Genomic DNA, 14,945 nt, shown 5'->3' with positions numbered 1-14,945 from the left:
CCCAGGGCTGCATCTTTTAGCCCAGCACTGACCCTGAAAAGTAATTCTAAGTGTACTTACCAGTAACTTGTATTTCCTTCTATAGGAATCCATTGTGTGGTTTTCACCAGAAAATGTTCTACGTGTTCATTTATGAAATGTACAAATATTCCTCTAAAATCAGCCGAACTACGAATTCCGATTTACTCACCTGTTATCAGGAGAGAACCCAGGGCTGCATCTTTTAGCCCAGCACTGACCCTGAAAAGTAATTCTAAGCGTACTTACAGTTAACTTGTATTTCCTTCCATAGGAATCCATTGTCTGGTTTTTACCAGAAAAGTTTCTACGTGTCCATTTTTGAAACGCACAAATATTCCTCTAAAATCAGCCGAACTACGAATTCCGATTTACTCACATGTAATTAGGACAGAACCCAGTGCTGCATCTTTTAGCCCAGCACTGACCCTGAAAAGTATTTCTAAGCGTACTTACCAGTAACTTCTACTTCCTTCCATAGGAATCCATTGTGTGGTTTTCACCAGACAATTTTCTAAGTGTCCATTTTTGAAACGTACAAATATTCCTCTAAAATCAGCCAAACTACGAATTCCGATTTACTCACCTGTTATCAGGAGAGAACCCAGGGCTGCATCTTTTAGCCCAGCACTGACCCTGAAAAATAATTCTAAGCGTACTTACCAGTAACTTGTATTTCCTTCCATAGGAATCCATTGTGTGGTTTTCACCAGAAAATTTTCTGTGTCCATTTTTGAAACGTACAAATATTCCTCTAAAATCAGCCGAACTACGAATTCCGATTTACTCACCTGTTATCAGGAGAGAACCCAGGGCTGCATCTTTTAGCCCAGCACTGACCCTGAAAAGTAATTCTAAGCGTACTTACAGTTAACTTGTATTTCCTTCCATAGGAATCCATTGTGTGGTTTTTACCAGAAAAGTTTCTACGTGTCCATTTTTGAAACGCACAAATATTCCTCTAAAATCAGCCGAACTACGATTTCCGATTTACTCACCTGTTATCAATAATGAACCCAGGGCTGCGTTTTTTAGCCCAGCACTGACCCTGAAAAGTAATTCTAAGTGTACTTACCAGTAACTTGTATTTCCTTCCATAGGAATCCATTTTGTGGTTTTCACCAGAAAATTTTCTGTGTCCATTTTTGAAACGTACAAATATTCCTCTAAAATCAGCCGAACTACGAATTGTGATTTACTCACCTGTTATCAGGAGAGAACCCAGGGCTGCATCTTTTAGCCCAGCACTGACCCTGAAAAGTAATTATAAGCGTACTTACCAGTAACTTGTATTTCCTTCCATAGGAATCCATTGTGGGGTTTCACCAGAAAAGTTTCTACGTGTCCATTTTTGAAACGCACAAATATTCCTCTAAAATCAGCCAAACTACGAATTCCGATATACTCACCTGTTATCAGGAGAGAACTCAGGGCTGCATCTTTTAGCCCAGCACAGACCCTGAAAAGTAATTCTAAGCGTACTTACTAGTAACTTGGATTTCCTTCCATAGGGAATACATTGTGTGGTTTTCACCAGACAATTTTCTAAGTGTCCATTTTTGAAACGTACAAATATTCCTCTAAAATCAGCTGAACTACGAATTCCGATTTACTCACCTGTAATTAGGAAGAGAACCCAGTGCTGCATCTTTTAGCCCATCACAGACCCTGAAAAGTAATTCTAAGCGTACCTACCAGTAACTTTTATTTCCTGCCATAGGAATCCATTGTGTGGTTTTCAACAGAAAATTTTCTGTGTCCATTTTTGAAACGTACAAATATTCCTCTAAAATCAGCCGAACTACGAATTCAGATTAACTCACCTGTTATCAGGAGAGAACCCAGGGCTGCATCTTTTAGCCCAGCACTGACCCTGAAAAGTAATTCTAAGCGTACTTACCAGTAACTTGTATTTCCTTCCATAGGAATCCATTGTGGGGTTTTCACAAGAAAAGTTTCTACGTGTCCATTTTTGAAACGCACAAATATTCCTCTAAAATCAGCCGAACTACGAATTCCGATTTACTCACCTGTAATCAGGAGAGAACCCAGAGCTGCATCTTTTAGCCTGGCACAGACCCTGAAAAGCAATTCTAAGCGTACTTACCAGTAACTTGTATTTCCTTCCATAGGAATCCATTGTGTGGTTTTCACCAGAAAATTTTCTGTGTCCATTTTTGAAACGCACAAATATTCCTCTAAAATCAGCCGAACTACGAATTCCGATTTACTCACCTGTAATCAGGAGAGAACCCAGTGCTGCATCTTTTATCCCAGCACATACCCTGAAAGTAATTCTAAGCATACTTACCAGTAACTTGTAATTGCTTCCATAGGAATCCATTGTGTGGTATTCACCAGACAATTTTCTAAGTGTTCATTTTTGAAACGTACAAATATTCCTCTAAAATCAGCCGAATTACGAATTCCGGTTTACTCACCTATAATCAGGAGAGAACCCAGTGCTGCATCTTTTAGCCCAGCACAGACCCTGAAAAGTAATTCTAAGCATACTTACCAGTAACTTGTATTTGCTTCCATAGGAATCCATTGTGTGGTTTTCACCATACAATTTTCTAAGTGTCCATTTTTGAAACGTACAAATATTCCTCTGAAATCAGCTGAACTACGAATTCTGATTTACTCACCTGTAATTAGGAGAGAACCCAATGCTGCATCTTTTAGCCCAGCACAGACCCTGAAAAGTATTTCTAAGCGTACTTACCAGTAACTTGTATTTCCTTCCATAAGAATCCATTGTGTTGTTTTCACCTGAAAATTTTCTGTGTCCATTTTTGAAACGTACAAATATTCCTCTAAAATCAGCCGAACTACGAATTCCGATTCACTCACCTGTAATTAGGAGAGAACCCAGTGCTGCATCTTTTAGCCCAGCACAGACCCTGAAAAGTAATTCTAAGCGTATTTACCAGTAACTTGTATTTCCTTCCATAGGAATACATTGTGTGGTTTTCACCAGAAAATTTTCTGTGTCCATTTTTTAAACGTACAAATATTCCTCTAAAATTAGCCGAACTACGAATTCCGATTTACTCACCTGTTATCATGAGAGAACACAGGGCTGCATCTTTTATCCCAGTACTGACCCTGAAAAGTAATTCTAAGCGTTCTTACCAGTAACTTTTATTTCCTTCCATAGGAATCCATTGTGTGGTTTTCACCAGACAATTTTCTAAGTGTCTATTTTTGAAACGTACAAATATTCCTCTAAAATCAGCCAAACTACAAGTTCTGATTTACTCACCTGTAATCAGGAGAGAACCAAGTGCTGCCTCTTTTAGCCCAGCACAGATCCTGAAAAGTAATTCTAAGCGTACTTACCAGTAACTTGTATTTCCTTCTATAGGAATCCATTGTGTGGTTTTCACCAGAAAAGTTTCTACGTGTCCATTTTTGAAACATACAAATGCTCCTCTAAAATCAGCCGAACTACGAATTCTGATTTACTCACCTTTTATCAGGAGAGAACCCAGGGCTGCATCTTTTAGCACAGCACTGACCCTGAAAAGTAATTCTAAGCGTACTTACCAGTAACTTGTATTTCCTTCCATAGGAATCCATTGTGTGGTTTTCACCAGAAAATTTTCTGTGTTCATTTTTGAAAAGTACAAATATTCCTCTAAAATCAGCCGAACTACGAATTCTGATTTACTCACCTGTTATCAAGAATGAACCCAGGGCTGCATTTTTTAGCCCAGCACTGACCCTGAAAAGTAATTCTAAGTGTTCTTACCAGTAACTTGTATTTCCTTCCATAGGAATCGATTGTGTGGTTTTTACCAGAAAAGTTTCTACGTGTCCATTTTTGAAACGTACAAATATTCCTCTAAAATCAGCTGAACTACGAATTCCGATTTACTCACCTGTAATCAGGAGAGAACCCAGTGCTGCATCTTTTATCCCAGCACATACCCTGAAAAGTAATTCTAAGCGTACTTACCAGTAACTTATAATTGCTTCCATAGGAATCCATTGTGTGGTTTTCACCAGACAATTTTCTAAGTGTTCATTTTTGAAACGTACAAATATTCCTCTAAAATCAGCCGAATTACGAATTCCGGTTTACTCACCTATAATCAGGAGAGAACCCAGTGCTGCATCTTTTAGCCCAGCACAGACCCTGAAAAGTAATTCTGAGCATACTTACCAGTAACTTGTATTTGCTTCCATAGGAATCCATTGTGTGGTTTTCACCATACAATTTTCTAAGTGTCCATTTTTGAAACGTACAAATATTCCTCTGAAATCAGCTGAACTACGAATTCTGATTTACTCACCTGTAATTAGGAGAGAACCCAGTGCTGCATCTTTTAGCCCAGCACAGACCCTGAAAAGTAATTCTAAGCGTACTTACCAGTAACTTGTAATTCCTTCCATAGGAATCCATTGTGTGGTTTTCACCAGACAATTTTCTAAGTGTTCATTTTTGAAAAGTACAAATATTCCTCTGAAATCAGCTGAACTACGAATTCTGATTTACTCACCTGTAATTAGGAGAGAACCCAGTGCTGCATCTTAAAGCCCAGCACAGACCCTGAAAAGTATTTCTAAGCATACTTACCAGTAACTTGTATTTCCTTCCATAAGAATCCATTGTGTTGTTTTCACCAGAAAATGTTCTGTGTCCATTTTTGAAACGTACAAATATTCCTCTAAAATCAGCCAAACTACGAATTCCGGTTTACTCACCTGTAATCAGGAGAGAACCCAGTGCTGCATCTTTTAGCCCAGCACAGACCCTGAAAAGTAATTCTAAGTGTACTTACCAGTAACTTGTATTTCCTTCTATAGGAATCCATTGTGTGGTTTTCACCAGAAAATGTTCTACGTGTTCATTTATGAAATGTACAAATATTCCTCTAAAATCAGCCGAACTACGAATTCCGATTTACTCACCTGTTATCAGGAGAGAACCCAGGGCTGCATCTTTTAGCCCAGCACTGACCCTGAAAAGTAATTCTAAGTGTACTTACCAGTAACTTGTATTTCCTTCTATAGGAATCCATTGTGTGGTTTTCACCAGAAAATGTTCTACGTGTTCATTTATGAAATGTACAAATATTCCTCTAAAATCAGCCGAACTACGAATTCCGATTTACTCACCTGTTATCAGGAGAGAACCCAGGGCTGCATCTTTTAGCCCAGCACTGACCCTGAAAAGTAATTCTAAGCGTTCTTACAGTTAACTTGTATTTCCTTCCATAGGAATCCATTGTCTGGTTTTTACCAGAAAAGTTTCTACGTGTCCATTTTTGAAACGCACAAATATTCCTCTAAAATCAGCCGAACTACGAATTCCGATTTACTCACATGTAATTAGGAGAGAACCCAGTGCTGCATCTTTTAGCCCAGCACTGACCCTGAAAAGTATTTCTAAGCGTACTTACCAGTAACTTCTACTTCCTTCCATAGGAATCCATTGTGTGGTTTTCACCAGACAATTTTCTAAGTGTCCATTTTTGAAACGTACAAATATTCCTCTAAAATCAGCCGAACTACGAATTCCGATTTACTCACCTGTTATCAGGAGAGAACCCAGGGCTGCATCTTTTAGCCCAGCACTGACCCTGAAAAGTAATTCTAAGCGTACTTACAGTTAACTTGTATTTCCTTCCATAGGAATCCATTGTGTGGTTTTTACCAGAAAAGTTTCTACGTGTCCATTTTTGAAACGCACAAATATTCCTCTAAAATCAGCCGAACTACGATTTCCGATTTAATCACCTGTTATCAATAATGAACCCAGGGCTGCGTTTTTTAGCCCAGCACTGACCCTGAAAAGTAATTCTAAGTGTACTTACCAGTAACTTGTATTTCTTTCCATAGGAATCCATTGTGTGGTTTTCACCAGAAAATTTTCTGTGTCCATTTTTGAAACGTACAAATATTCCTCTAAAATCAGCCGAACTACGAATTGTGATTTACTCACCTGTTATCAGGAGAGAACCCAGGGCTGCATCTTTTAGCCCAGCATTGACCCTGAAAAGTAATTCTAAGCGTACTTACCAGTAACTTGTATTTCCTTCCATAGGAATACATTGTGTGGTTTTCACCAGACAATTTTCTAAGTGTCCATTTTTGAAACGTACAAATATTCCTCTAAAATCAGCTGAACTACGAATTCCGATTTACTCACCTGTAATTAGGAGAGAACCCAGTGCTGCATCTTTTAGCCCATCACAGACCCTGAAAAGTAATTCTAAGCGTACCTACCAGTAACTTTTATTTCCTGCCATAGGAATCCATTGTGTGGTTTTCACCAGAAAATTTTCTGTGTCCATTTTTGAAACGTACAAATATTCCTCTAAAATCAGCCGAAATACGAATTCCGATTAACTCACCTGTTATCAGGAGAGAACCCAGGGCTGCATCTTTTAGCCCAGCACTGACCCTGAAAAGTAATTCTAAGCGTACTTACCAGTAACTTGTATTTCCTTCCATAGGAATCCATTGTGGGGTTTTCACCAGAAAAGTTTCTACGTGTCCATTTTTGAAACGCACAAATATTCCTCTAAAATCAGCCGAACTACGAATTCCGATTTACTCACCTGTAATCAGGAGAGAACCCAGAGCTGCATCTTTTAGCCTGGCACAGACCCTGAAAAGTAATTCTAAACGTACTTACCAGTAACTTGTATTTCCTTCCATAGGAATCCATTGTGTGGTTTTCACCAGAAAATTTTCTGTGTCCATTTTTGAAACGCACAAATATTCCTCTAAAATCAGCCGAACTACGAATTCCGATTTACTCACCTGTAATCAGGAGAGAACCCAGAGCTGCATCTTTTTGCCCGGCACAGACCCTGAAAAGTAATTCTAAGCGTACTTACCAGTAACTTGTATTTCCTTCCATAGGAATCCATTGTGTGGTTTTCACCAGACAATTTTCTAAGTGTCCATTTTTGAAACGTACAAATATTCCTCTAAAATCAGCCAAACTACGAATTCCGATATACTCACCTGTTATCAGGAGAGAACTCAGGGCTGCATCTTTTAGCCCAGCACAGACCCTGAAAAGTAATTCTAAGCGTACTTACTAGTAACTTGGATTTCCTTCCATAGGGAATACATTGTGTGGTTTTCACCAGACAATTTTCTAAGTGTCCATTTTTGAAACGTACAAATATTCCTCTAAAATCAGCTGAACTACGAATTCCGATTTACTCACCAGTAATTAGGAGAGAACCCAGTGCTGCATCTTTTAGCCCAGCACAGACCCTGAAAAGTAATTCTAAGCGTACCTACCAGTAACTTTTATTTCCTGCCATAGGAATCCATTGTGTGGTTTTCACCAGAAAACTTTCTGTGTCCATTTTTGAAACGTACAAATATTCCTCTAAAATCAGCCTAACTACGAATTCCGATTTACTCACCTGTTATCAGGAGAGAACCCAGGGCTGCATCTTTTAGCCCAGCACTGACCCTGAAAAGTAATTCTAAGCGTACTTACCAGTAACTTGTATTTCCTTCCATAGGAATCCATTGTGTGGTTTTCACCAGAAAATTTTCTAAGTGTCCATTTTTGAAACATACAAATATTCCTCTAAAATCAGCCGAACTACGAATTCCGATTAACTCACTTGTAATTAGGAGAGAACCCAGTGCTGCATCTTTTAGCCCAGCACAGACCCTGAAAAGTAATTCTAAGCGTATTTACCAGTAACTTGTATTTCCTTCCATAGGAATACATTGTGTGGTTTTCACCAGACAATTTTCTAAGTGTCCATTTTTGAAACATACAAATATTCCTCTAAAATCAGCCGAACTACGAATTCCGGTTTACTCACCTGTAATCAGGAGAGAACCCAGTGCTGCATCTTTTAGCCCAGCACAGACCCTGAAAAGTAATTCTAAGCATACTTATCAGTAACTTGTATTTCCTTCCATAGGAATACATTGTGTGGTTTTCACCAGACAATTTTTTAAGTGTCCATTTTTGAAACGTACAAATATTCCTCTAAAATCAGCCGAACTACGAATTCCGATTTACTCACATGTAATTAGGAGAGAACCCAGTGCTGCATCTTTTAGCCCAGCACTGACCCTGAAAAGTAATTCTAAGCATACTTAGCAGTAACTTCTACTTCCTTCCATAGGAATCCATTGTGTGTTTTTCACCAGAAAAGTTTCTACGTGTCCATTTTTGAAACGTACAAATATTCCTCTAAAATCAGCCGAACTACGAATTCCGATTTACTCAACTGTAATCAGGAGAGAACCTAGTGCTGAATCTTTTGGCCCAGCACAGACCCTGAAAAGTAATTCTAAGCGTACTTACCAGTAACTTGTATTTCCTTCCATAAGAATCCATTGTGTTGTTTTCACCTGAAAATTTTCTGTGTCCATTTTTGAAACGTACAAATATTCCTCTAAAATCAGCCGAACTACGAATTCCGATTAACTCACCTGTAATTAGGAGAGAACCCAGTGCTGCATCTTTTAGCCCAGCACAGACCCTGAAAAGTAATTCTAAGCGTATTTACCAGTAACTTGTATTTCCTTCCATAGGAATACATTGTGTGATTTTCAACAGAAAATTTTCTGTGTCCATTTTTTAAACGTACAAATATTCCTCTAAAATTAGCCGAACTACGAATTCCGATTTACTCACCTGTTATCAGGAGAGAACACAGGGCTGCATCTTTTATCCCAGTACTGACCCTGAAAAGTAATTCTAAGCGTTCTTACCAGTAACTTTTATTTCCTTCCATAGGAATCCATTGTGTGGTTTTCACCAGACAATTTTCTAAGTGTCTATTTTTGAAACGTACAAATATTCCTCTAAAATCAGCCAAACTACAAGTTCTGATTTACTCACCTGTAATCAGGAGAGAACCAAGTGCTGCCTCTTTTAGCCCAGCACAGACCCTGAAAAGTAATTCTAAGCGTACTTACCAGTAACTTGTATTTCCTTCTATAGGAATCCATTGTGTGGTTTTCACCAGAAAAGTTTCTACGTGTCCATTTTTGAAACATACAAATGCTCCTCTAATATCAGCCGAACTACGAATTCCGATTTACTCACCTTTTATCAGGAGAGAACCCAGGGCTGCATCTTTTGGCACAGCACTGACCATGAAAAGTAATTCTAAGCGTACTTACCAGTAACTTGTATTTCCTTCCATAGGAATCCATTGTGTGGTTTTCACCAGAAAATTTTCTGTGTTCATTTTTGAAACGTACAAATATTCCTCTAAAATCAGCCGAACTACGAATTCTGATTTACTCACCTGTTATCAAGAATGAACCCAGGGCTGCATTTTTTAGCCCAGCACTGACCCTGAAAAGTAATTCTAAGTGTACTTACCAGTAACTTGTATTTCCTTCCATAGGAATCCATTGTGTGGTTTTTACCAGAAAAGTTTCTACGTGTCCATTTTTGAAACGTACAAATATTCCTCTAAAATCAGCTGAACTACGAATTCCGATTTACTCACCTGTAATCAGGAGAGAACCCAGTGCTGCATCTTTTATCCCAGCACATACCCTGAAAAGTAATTCTAAGCGTACTTACCAGTAACTTATAATTGCTTCCATAGGAATCCATTGTGTGGTTTTCACCAGACAATTTTCTAAGTGTTCATTTTTGAAACGTACAAATATTCCTCTAAAATCAGCCGAATTACGAATTCCGGTTTACTCACCTATAATCAGGAGAGAACCCAGTGCTGCATCTTTTAGCCCAGCACAGACCCTGAAAAGTAATTCTAAGCATACTTACCAGTAACTTGTATTTGCTTCCATAGGAATCCATTGTGTGGTTTTCACCATACAATTTTCTAAGTGTCCATTTTTGAAACGTACAAATATTCCTCTGAAATCAGCTGAACTACGAATTCTGATTTACTCACCTGTAATTAGGAGAGAACCCAGTGCTGCATCTTTTAGCCCAGCACAGACCCTGAAAAGTAATTCTAAGCGTACTTACCAGTAACTTGTAATTCCTTCCATAGGAATCCATTGTGTGGTTTTCACCAGACAATTTTCTAAGTGTTCATTTTTGAAAAGTACAAATATTCCTCTGAAATCAGCTGAACTACGAATTCTGATTTACTCACCTGTAATTAGGAGAGAACCCAGTGCTGCATCTTTAAGCCCAGCACAGACCCTGAAAAGTATTTCTAAGCATACTTACCAGTAACTTGTATTTCCTTCCATAAGAATCCATTGTGTTGTTTTCACCAGAAAATGTTCTGTGTCCATTTTTGAAACGTACAAATATTCCTCTAAAATCAGCCGAAGTACGAATTCCAATTTACTCACTTGTAATCAGGAGAGAACCCAGTGCTGCATCTTTTAGCCCAGCACAGACCCTGAAAAGTAATTCTAAGCGTACTTACCAGTAACTTGTATTTCCTTCCATAGGAATACATTGTGTGGTTTTCACCAGACAATTTTCTAAGTGTCCATTTTTGAAACGTACAAATATTCCTCTAAAATCAGCCAAACTACGAATTCCGGTTTACTCACCTATAATCAGGAGAGAACCCAGTGCTGCATCTTTTAGCCCAGCACAGACCCTGAAAGGTAATTCTAAGTGTACTTACCAGTAACTTGTATTTCCTTCTATAGGAATCCATTGTGTGGTTTTCACCAGAAAATGTTCTACGTGTTCATTTATGAAATGTACAAATATTCCTCTAAAATCAGCCGAACTACGAATTCCGATTTACTCACCTGTTATCAGGAGAGAACCCAGGGCTGCATCTTTTAGCCCAGCACTGACCCTGAAAAGTAATTCTAAGTGTACTTACCAGTAACTTGTATTTCCTTCTATAGGAATCCATTGTGTGGTTTTCACCAGAAAATGTTCTACGTGTTCATTTATGAAATGTACAAATATTCCTCTAAAATCAGCCGAACTACGAATTCCGATTTACTCACCTGTTATCAGGAGAGAACCCAGGGCTGCATCTTTTAGCCCAGCACTGACCCTGAAAAGTAATTCTAAGCGTACTTACAGTTAACTTGTATTTCCTTCCATAGGAATCCATTGTCTGGTTTTTACCAGAAAAGTTTCTATGTGTCCATTTTTGAAACGCACAAATATTCCTCTAAAATCAGCCGAACTACGAATTCCGATTTACTCACATGTAATTAGGACAGAACCCAGTGCTGCATCTTTTAGCCCAGCACTGACCCTGAAAAGTATTTCTAAGCGTACTTACCAGTAACTTCTACTTCCTTCCATAGGAATCCATTGTGTGGTTTTCACCAGACAATTTTCTAAGTGTCCATTTTTGAAACGTACAAATATCCCTCTAAAATCAGCCAAACTACGAATTCCGATTTACTCACCTGTTATCAGGAGAGAACCCAGGGCTGCATCTTTTAGCCCAGCACTGACCCTGAAAAATAATTCTAAGCGTACTTACCAGTAACTTGTATTTCCTTCCATAGGAATCCATTGTGTGGTTTTCACCAGAAAATTTTCTGTGTCCATTTTTGAAACGTACAAATATTCCTCTAAAATCAGCCGAACTACGAATTCCGATTTACTCACCTGTTATCAGGAGAGAACCCAGGGCTGCATCTTTTAGCCCAGCACTGACCCTGAAAAGTAATTCTAAGCGTACTTACAGTTAACTTGTATTTCCTTCCATAGGAATCCATTGTGTGGTTTTTACCAGAAAAGTTTCTACGTGTCCATTTTTGAAACGCACAAATATTCCTCTAAAATCAGCCGAACTACGATTTCCGATTTACTCACCTGTTATCAATAATGAACCCAGGGCTGCGTTTTTTAGCCCAGCACTGACCCTGAAAAGTAATTCTAAGTGTACTTACCAGTAACTTGTATTTCCTTCCATAGGAATCCATTTTGTGGTTTTCACCAGAAAATTTTCTGTGTCCATTTTTGAAACGTACAAATATTCCTCTAAAATCAGCCGAACTACGAATTGTGATTTACTCACCTGTTATCAGGAGAGAGCCCAGGGCTGCATCTTTTAGCCCAGCACTGACCCTGAAAAGTAATTCTAAGCGTACTTACCAGTAACTTGTATTTCCTTCCATAGGAATCCATTGTGGGGTTTCACCAGAAAAGTTTCTACGTGTCCATTTTTGAAACGCACAAATATTCCTCTAAAATCAGCCAAACTACGAATTCCGATATACTCACCTGTTATCAGGAGAGAACTCAGGGCTGCATCTTTTAGCCCAGCACAGACCCTGAAAAGTAATTCTAAGCGTACTTACTAGTAACTTGGATTTCCTTCCATAGGGAATACATTGTGTGGTTTTCACCAGACAATTTTCTAAGTGTCCATTTTTGAAACGTACAAATATTCCTCTAAAATCAGCTGAACTACGAATTCTGATTTACTCACCTGTAATTAGGAGAGAACCCAGTGCTGCATCTTTTATTCCATCACAGACCCTGAAAAGTAATTCTAAGCGTACCTACCAGTAACTTTTATTTCCTGCCATAGGAATCCATTGTGTGGTTTTCAACAGAAAATTTTCTGTGTCCATTTTTGAAACGTACAAATATTCCTCTAAAATCAGCCGAACTACGAATTCCGATTAACTCACCTGTTATCAAGAGAGAACCCAGGGCTGCATCTTTTAGCCCAGCACTGACCCTGAAAAGTAATTCTAAGCGTACTTACCAGTAACTTGTATTTCCTTCCATAGGAATCCATTGTGGGGTTTTCACAAGAAAAGTTTCTACGTGTCCATTTTTGAAACGCACAAATATTCCTCTAAAATCAGCCGAACTACGAATTCCGATTTACTCACCTGTAATCAGGAGAGAACCCAGAGCTGCATCTTTTAGCCTGGCACAGACCCTGAAAAGTAATTCTAAGCGTACTTACCAGTAACTTGTATTTCCTTCCATAGGAATCCATTGTGTGGTTTTCACCAGAAAATTTTCTGTGTCCATTTTTGAAACGCACAAATATTCCTCTAAAATCAGCCGAACTACGAATTCCGATTTACTCACCTGTAATCAGGAGAGAACCCAGTGCTGCATCTTTTAGCCCAGCACAGGCCCTGAAAAGTAATTCTAAGCGTATTTACCAGTAACTTGTATTTCCTTCCACAGGAATACATTGTGTGGTTTTCACCAGACTATTTTCTAAGTGTCCATTTTTGAAACATACAAATATTCCTCTAAAATCAGCCGAACTACGAATTCCGATTTACTCACCTGTAATCAGGAGAGAACCCAGAGCTGCATCTTTTAGCCTGGCACAGACCCTGAAAAGTAATTCTAAGCGTACTTACCAGTAACTTGTATTTCCTTCCATAGGAATCCATTGTGTGTTTTTCACCAGACAATTTTCTAAGTGTCCATTTTTGAAATGTACAAATATTCCTCTAAAATCAGCCAAACTACGAATCCTGATATACTCACCTGTTATCAGGAGAGAACTCAGGGCTGCATCTTTTAGCCCAGCACAGACCCTGAAAAGTAATTCTAAGCGTACTTACTAGTAACTTGGATTTCCTTCCATAGGGAATACATTGTGTGGTTTTCACCAGACAATTTTCTAAGTGTCCATTTTTGAAACGTACAAATATTCCTCTAAAATCAGCTGAACTACGAATTCCGATTTACTCACCTGTAATCAGGAGAGAACCCAGAGCTGCATCTTTTAGCCCGGCACAGACCCTGAAAAGTAATTCTAAGCGTACTTACCAGTAACTTGTATTTCCTTCCATAGGAATCCATTGTGTAGTTTTCACCAGACAATTTTCTAAGTGTCCATTTTTGAAATGTACAAATATTCCTCTAAAATCAGCCGAACTACGAATTCCGATTTACTCACCTGTTATCAAGAATGAACCCAGGGCTACATTTTTTAGCCCAGCACTGACCCTGAAAAGTAATTCTAAGTGTACTTACCAGTAACTTGTATTTCCTTCTATAGGAATACATTGTGTGGTTTTCACCAGAAAATTTTCTGTGTCCATTTTTGAAATGTACAAATATTCCTCTAAAATCAGCCGAACTACGAATTCTGATTTACTCACCTGTTATCAGGAGAGAACCCAGGGCTGCATCTTTTAGCCCAGCACTGACCCTGAAAAGTAATTCTAAGCGTACTTACCAGTAACTTGTATTTCCTTCCATAGGAATCCATTGTGTGGTTTTCACTAGAAAATTTTCTAAGTGTCCATTTTTGAAACGTACAAATATTCCTCTAAAATCAGCCAAACTACGAATTCCGATTAACTCACCTGTAATTAGGAGAGAACCCAGTGCTACATATTTTAGCCCAGCACAGACCCTGAAAAGTAATTCTAAGCGTATTTACCAGTAACTTGTATTTCTTTCCATAAGAATACATTGTGTGGTTTTCACCAGAAAATTTTCTGTGTCCATTATTTAAACGTACAAATATTCCTCTAAAATCAGCCGAACTACGAATTCCGATTTACTCACCTGTTATCAGGAGAAAACACAGGGCTGCATCTTTTAGCCCAGTACTGACCCTGCAAAGTAATTCTAAGCGTACTTACCAGTAACTTGTATTTCCTTCCATAGGAATCCATTGTGTGGTTTTCACCAGAACATTTTCTGTGTTCATTTTTGAAACGTACAAATATTCCTCTAAAATCAGCCGAACTACAAATTCCGATTTACTCACCTGTTATCAAGAATGAACCCAGGGCTACATTTTTTAGCCCAGCACTGACCCTGAAAAGTAATTCTAAGTGTACTTACCAGTAACTTGTATTTCCTTCTATAGGAATACATTGTGTGGTTTTCACCAGACAATTTTCTAAGTGTCCATTTTTGAAACGTACAAATATTCCTCTAAAATCAGCTGAACTACGAATTCCGATTTACTCACCTGTAATTAGGAGAGAACCCAGTGCTGCATCTTTTAGCCCAGCACAGACCCTGAAAAGTAATTCTAAGCGTACCTACCAGTAACTTGTATTTCCTTCCATAG

The sequence above is a fragment of the Triturus cristatus genome, chromosome 1_1 (genome assembly GCF_964204655.1).
Source record: "Triturus cristatus chromosome 1_1, aTriCri1.1, whole genome shotgun sequence".
NCBI lineage: Eukaryota > Metazoa > Chordata > Amphibia > Caudata > Salamandridae > Triturus > Triturus cristatus.
This window is presented reverse-complemented; position numbering follows the sequence as displayed.